Source organism: Heptranchias perlo, chromosome 2, assembly GCF_035084215.1.
Source record: "Heptranchias perlo isolate sHepPer1 chromosome 2, sHepPer1.hap1, whole genome shotgun sequence".
Lineage (NCBI taxonomy): Eukaryota > Metazoa > Chordata > Chondrichthyes > Hexanchiformes > Hexanchidae > Heptranchias > Heptranchias perlo.
Genome location: NC_090326.1, coordinates 9,637,900 through 9,644,149, shown reverse-complemented (window position 1 = coordinate 9,644,149; position 6,250 = coordinate 9,637,900).

Here is a 6,250-nt window from a genome sequence, read left to right as displayed (position 1 = left end):
ACGTGGTCTACATGGACTTCAGCAAAGCATTTGACAAGGTACCGCATGGTAGGTTGTTACATAAGGTTAAATCTCATGGGATCCAAGGTGAGGTAGCCAATTGGATACAAAATTGGCTTGACGACAGAAGACAGAGGGTGGTTGTAGAGGGTTGTTTTTCAAACTGGATGCCTGTGTCCAGCGGTGTGCCTCAGGGATCGGTGCTGGGTCCGCTGTTATTTGTTATTTATATTAATGATTTGGATGAGAATTTAGGAGGCATGGTTAGTAAGTTTGCAGATGACACCAAGATTGGTGGCATTGTGGACAGTGAAGAAGGTTATCTGGGATTGCAACGGGATCTTGATCAATTGGGCCAGTGGGCCGATGAATGGCAGATGGAGTTTAATTTAGATAAATGTGAGGTGATGCATTTTGGTAGATCGAATCGGGCCAGAACCTACTCCGTTAATGGTAGGGCGTTGGGGAGAGTTATAGAACAAAGAGATCTAGGAGTACAGATTCATAGCTCCTTGAAAGTGGAGTCACAGGTGGATAGGGTGGTGAAGAAGGCATTCGGCATGCTTGGTTTCATTGGTCAGAACATTGAATGCAGGAGTTGGGATGTCTTGTTGAAGTTGTACAGGGCATTGGTGAGGCCACACTTGGAGTACTGTGTACAGTTCTGGTCATCCTATTATAGAAAGGATATTATTAAACTAGAAAGAGTGCAGAAAAGATTTACTAGGATGCTACCGGGACTTGATGGTTTGACTTACAGGGAGAGGTTAGACAGACTGGGACTTTTTTCCCTGGAGAGTAGGAGGTTAAGCGGTGATCTTATAGAAGTCTATAAAATAATGAGGGGCATAGATAAGGTCGATAGTCAAAATCTTTTCCCAAAGGTAGGGGAGTCTATAACGAGGGGGCACAGATTTAAGGTGAGAGGGGAGAGATACAAAAGGGTCCAGAGGGGCAATTTTTTCACTCAAAGGGTGGTGAGTGTCTGGAACGAGCTGCCAGAGGCAGTAGTAGAGGCGGGTACAATTTTGTCTTTTAAAAAGCATTTGGACAGTTACATGGGTAAGATGGGTATAGAGGGATATGGGCCAAGTGCAGGCAATTGGGACTAGCTTAGTGGTATAAACTGGGCGACATGGACATGTTGGGCCGAAGGGCCTGTTTCCATGTTGTAACTTCTATGATTCTATGATTCTATAAATGGAGATGACGTCAATCGGACTGGGTTCACTTCCACCCAGCCTGTCAGTGTGAAATGTCCGTTTACAAATGAATGCACCTTCGTCAGGTTAGCCTGGCTCGAAACTCCTGCCAGTCAATCCTATTCCCTAAGCCACTCCCACAAGCTTGCCAAACAGTACAGTTCTTTCTTGGGGGTATTGGATTTAAAATATGATTCATAAAAATGGCCAGAACACTGGTGCTACAATTGTAATGCTCAGCATGTGGGGAATTAGAATCATTGAATTATACAGCACAAAAAGAGGCCATTCGGTCCATCGTGCCTGTGAAAGAGCTATCCAATTAATCCCACTCCCCTGCTCTTTCCCCATAGCCCTGCAAATTTTTCCCCTTCGGGTATATATCCAGCTCTCTTTTGAAAGTTACTATTAGATCTGCTAGCACCACTCTTTTTCAGGCAGTGCATTCCAGATCGTAACAACTCACTGCATAAAACAAAATCTCCTCATCTGGTTCTTTTGCCAATTATCTTAAACCTGTGTCCTCTGGTTACCGACCCTCCTGCCAGTGGAAACAGTTTCTCTTTATTTACTCTAACAAAACCCAAAAGCCTCCATGATTTTGAACACCTCTATTAAATCTCTCTTGAACCTTCTCTGCTCTAAGGAGAACAAGCCCAGCTTCTCCAGTCTCTCCACATAACTGAAGTCCCTCATCCCTGGTACCATTCTAGTAAATCTCATCTGCACCCTCTCCAAGTCTTGACATCCTTCCTAAAGTGTGGTGCCCAGAATTAGACATAATACTCCAGCTGAGGGATAACCAGTGTTTTATAAAGGTTTAGCATAACTTCCTTGCTTTTGTACTCTATGCCTCTATTTATAAAGCCCGGGATCCCATATGCTTTTTTAACAGCCTCATCAACTTGTCCTGCCACCTTCAAAGATTTGTGTACATACACCCTCAGATCTCTCTGTTTCTGCACCCCCATAAGCCTCCTTTTTCTGTTTCATTTTAATCTCAATATCTTTAGTCATCCAGGGAGCTCTAGCTTTTGATGCCTTTCCTTTCCCCTCAGGAATGTGTGTAGTCTGTACCCGAACTGTCTCCACTTTGAAGGCCTCCCATTGCTCATTTACTGTTTTACCTGCCAGTCTTTGATTCCATTCCACCTGGGCCCGATCCCTTTTCAACTCACTGAAATTACCCTCTTCCAATTGAGTATCTTCAACTTTGATTGTTCCTTGTTCCTTACCATAACAACTCTAAACCTAATGATATTGTGATCACTGTTTCCCAAGTGCTCTCCCACAGAAATATGCTCCACTTAATTCCCCAGAACTAGATCCAGCGCTGCTTCCTTTCTCGTTGGGCTGGAAACATAGTGATCAAGAAAGTTCGCCTGTACACATTTCAGGAATTCCTTACCCTTTAGACTATTTTTCCCAGTCTGTATTAGGATAATTGAAGTCCTCTGTTATCACTACTCTATATTCTTTTTGAATCTTTCTGAAATTTGCTTGTAGATTTACTCCATCTCCTTCCCACTATTTGATGGTACATAGTAAACACCCAACAGCATAACAACTCTTACTCTGCTCCTTAACTCTAGCCAAATATATTCTGCCTTTGAATCCTCAAGCACACCTACCTTCCCTTTCCAGGGCTGTAACAGTACCGTTGATCAATACTGCCACCCTCCCTCCTTTTTTTCCTTTCCCTATTCCTCCTGAATACATTGTAGCCAGGAATGTTAAGTCCCATTCCTGCCCTTGTTTGAGCCAGGTTTCCGTTATTGCTACTACAGTATGTTATAATCCCACGCGGCAACTTGTGCCTGCAGCTCACCAACCTTAGTTTTCAGAGGAAATAGCACTAACAGGAATTTGGCTGCAAACTGGGCAGGATTGGAAAATAGACATGTCAGGTTATAGTATTTTTAGGAGGGACCGAATAGGTAAAAAAGGAGTGGCAATATTGGTGAAAGAGGGAATACATCCTGTAGAAAGGACCAAGGTGCAAAGAAGAGTTTCAGATAGAGTCAATACAGTCAGAGAGCAAAGATTTAAAAAAAATGGAGTGTTACATTAGTGGGTTTATACCTACAGCCCGCCTAATTGTGGGACGAAGAGAATTCTGTAAACAGATTAGGGAGATGAGCAGGAATTACAAACTTATTCTAGATTATAATTACCCACCCATTGATTGGGAAAGGGAGTAAATGGAGGAAAGGGAACGGAAATCCTAAATGTGTGCCGGACTCCGTCCTCAAGCAGTATGTTCATATGACTACAAGGGGAAAGATGTTAGATTTAGTTAAAAGTTACAAAGTAGATCAGGTAGATGAAATAAATGTAAGTGAGTACCTTGAGAGTAGTGACCATAATATGATCAGATTTAAGGTTCAAATAACAAGAGGAAAAGTTAGTAGAAAAACGAGGGCACCGGATTGGACTAGGGCGTATTTTAGAAAGATGAGGAATGAGCTAGCTCAGGTGAGGAATGAGCTAGCTCAGGTGAGGAATGAGCTAGCTCAGGTGAGGTATGTCAGAGAGCTGGAGAGTGGCTAATGTGATATCCATTTTTAAAAGGAGTGACTCAGCTAACTGGGGTAATTATAGGCCAGTTAGTTTAACAATGGTGGTAAGAAAAATTTTGGTATATTTAATTAAAGATGAAATTACTAAATACGTAAATGAAGAAAGTAATTGGAAGCAAGTCAACATGGATTTCAGAAAGGAAGATTGTGCTTGACAAACCTGACGAAAATTCTTTCAGGAGGTGACAGATATGGTGAATTAGGGAAATGCAGTGGATGTGGAGTACATGAACTTTCAGAAAGCTGTGACAAAGAAACACACAGACTATTGGAGAGAATTAAGTGGTATGGAATTAGGGAAAGAGTAGCAAATTGGGTTAAAATCTGGTTAGAAGGAAGGAAAGAGAGAGGAGTTAAGGGCAGTTTTTTTTGAGTGGTTGGAAGGCCGTATCAGTGTTCCACAGGATTCTGTTCTGGAACTGCTTCTGTTCAAGGTGTACATCAATGATTTGGATGGCTGACTAGAGGGAGTGCTGTCCAAATTGCAGACGATACTAAAATAGGAGGCACAATAAATAATTCTGAGGACCAAAGGAAGCTGCAAGGGGATATTGATAAGATGGTGGAATGGGCAAAAAAGCATCAGATAGAATTCAATGAGTAAGTGTGAGGTGGTACATTCCTAAAAAATAAAGTAATAATGATACTTTTGAATGGGGGAAGGTTGGGTGATGTGGAAGAACAGAAGTTCAGGTTCAGAGTCACAAGACCTTGGATAAAACCATTAAAAAAATAAAACTAATGGAATAGTGGCTTCATGAAAATGGGTATATGATATATATATATATAAAAGATATTAAAATATTATATTGAAAACACTCTTTTATCCAGGTATAGTGAAGCAGTAAAACTACCAAAAAAGCACTAAATGTTTCAGTAGAATTTTAATAAATAACAATGAAGGCAATTGGAATCACTTAACACAATTATTTTAATCAATTTCTGTGCTCATCATAATGAGGATTGTCAATGATGGGGAATGTTACATTATAGGAAAAAGAAATGTAGATAACCTGAAATCATTGCAATCCCGTCTAGGAAATAACATATCCCATAATATCCCTTTTAGTTGTCAGCCTTGGCTCGGTGGTAGCATTGCTCACCTCTGATTCAGAAGGTTGTGGGCTCAGGCTCCACTCTGGATTCTTGAGCACATAATTAGTGTAGTGCTGAGGGAGTGCTGCACTGTCGGAAGTGCAGTCCTTTGGATGAGGTGTTAAACCGAGGCCCTGTCTGCCCTCGGATAGGTGTACAACATCCCATGGCCCTATTTGAAAAAGAGCAGGAAAGTTCACCCACTGTCCTGGCCAATACTTTTACCTCACCCAACACCACTGAAACAGATTATCTGGCCGTTAAAAAGAAAAAGAAAGACTTGCATTTCTACAACTTCTTTCATGACCTTAGGATGTCCCAAAACGCTTTACAGCCAATGAAGTACTTTTGCAGTGTAGTCACTGTTATACTGTAGGAAATGCAGAAGCCAATTTGCACACAGCAAGGTCCCATAAACAGCAATGTGATGATGACCAGTTTATCTGTTTTAGTGATAAATATTGGCCAGGACACCACCACTACTCTTCTTTAAATAGTGCCATGGGATCTTCTACATCTACTGAGAGGGGCCTCAGTTTAGTATCTCATCTGAAATACTGCACATCTGACAGTGCAGCACTCCCTCAATACTGCATTGGAGTATCAGCCTCAATTTTGTGCTTCAGTCTGTGGGGTGGGACTTGAACCTACTGACTCAGAGGCAAGAGTGTTACCACTGAGCCACAGCTGACACGATAATTTCATTGCTGTTCATGGGGCCTCGCTGTCTGCAAATTAGCTGTTGCATTTCCCTACATTACAATAGTGACTATGCTTCCAAAGTATTTCATGGGCTATGAAGCACTTTGGGACATCCTGAGGTTGAGAAAGGTGCAATATAAATAAAATGTTGTTTCTTAGCTCAGATTTTTCATTAGGTACTTATTGAACCCTTTCTTGAATTTGCTGATACACTCACTCTCCACTGCTTCTCTTGGCAGTCCATTCTAAACATTCACCACCATCTACATAACGCACTTAAATCTAACATGTCTTTTCAACCTCCTTCTTGAGTTTGAGGCTATGCACTTTTATGAAATTTGTGATATTTATCTCATCTATACACTAAAAGATATCGGATGCTTCAATATCATCCCTAATCCTGCTGGAGTCTAAGTGTTTCCAGTTACTGCCACCTGTCCTGATAACTCCGCTACCTAACTCCAGCTAGCAGTTTACATAGGAACAGGAGAAGGCCATTCAGTCCCTTGAGACTGCTCCGTCATTCAACTAGATCATGGCTGATCTGTATCTCAATTCCATTTACCCGCATTTGCTCCATATCTCTTAATACCCTTACCTGGAAAATCCATTAATGTCGGTCTTGAAAGTTACAATTGACCCATGCAATCACAGCCTTCTGGGGAAGAGGGT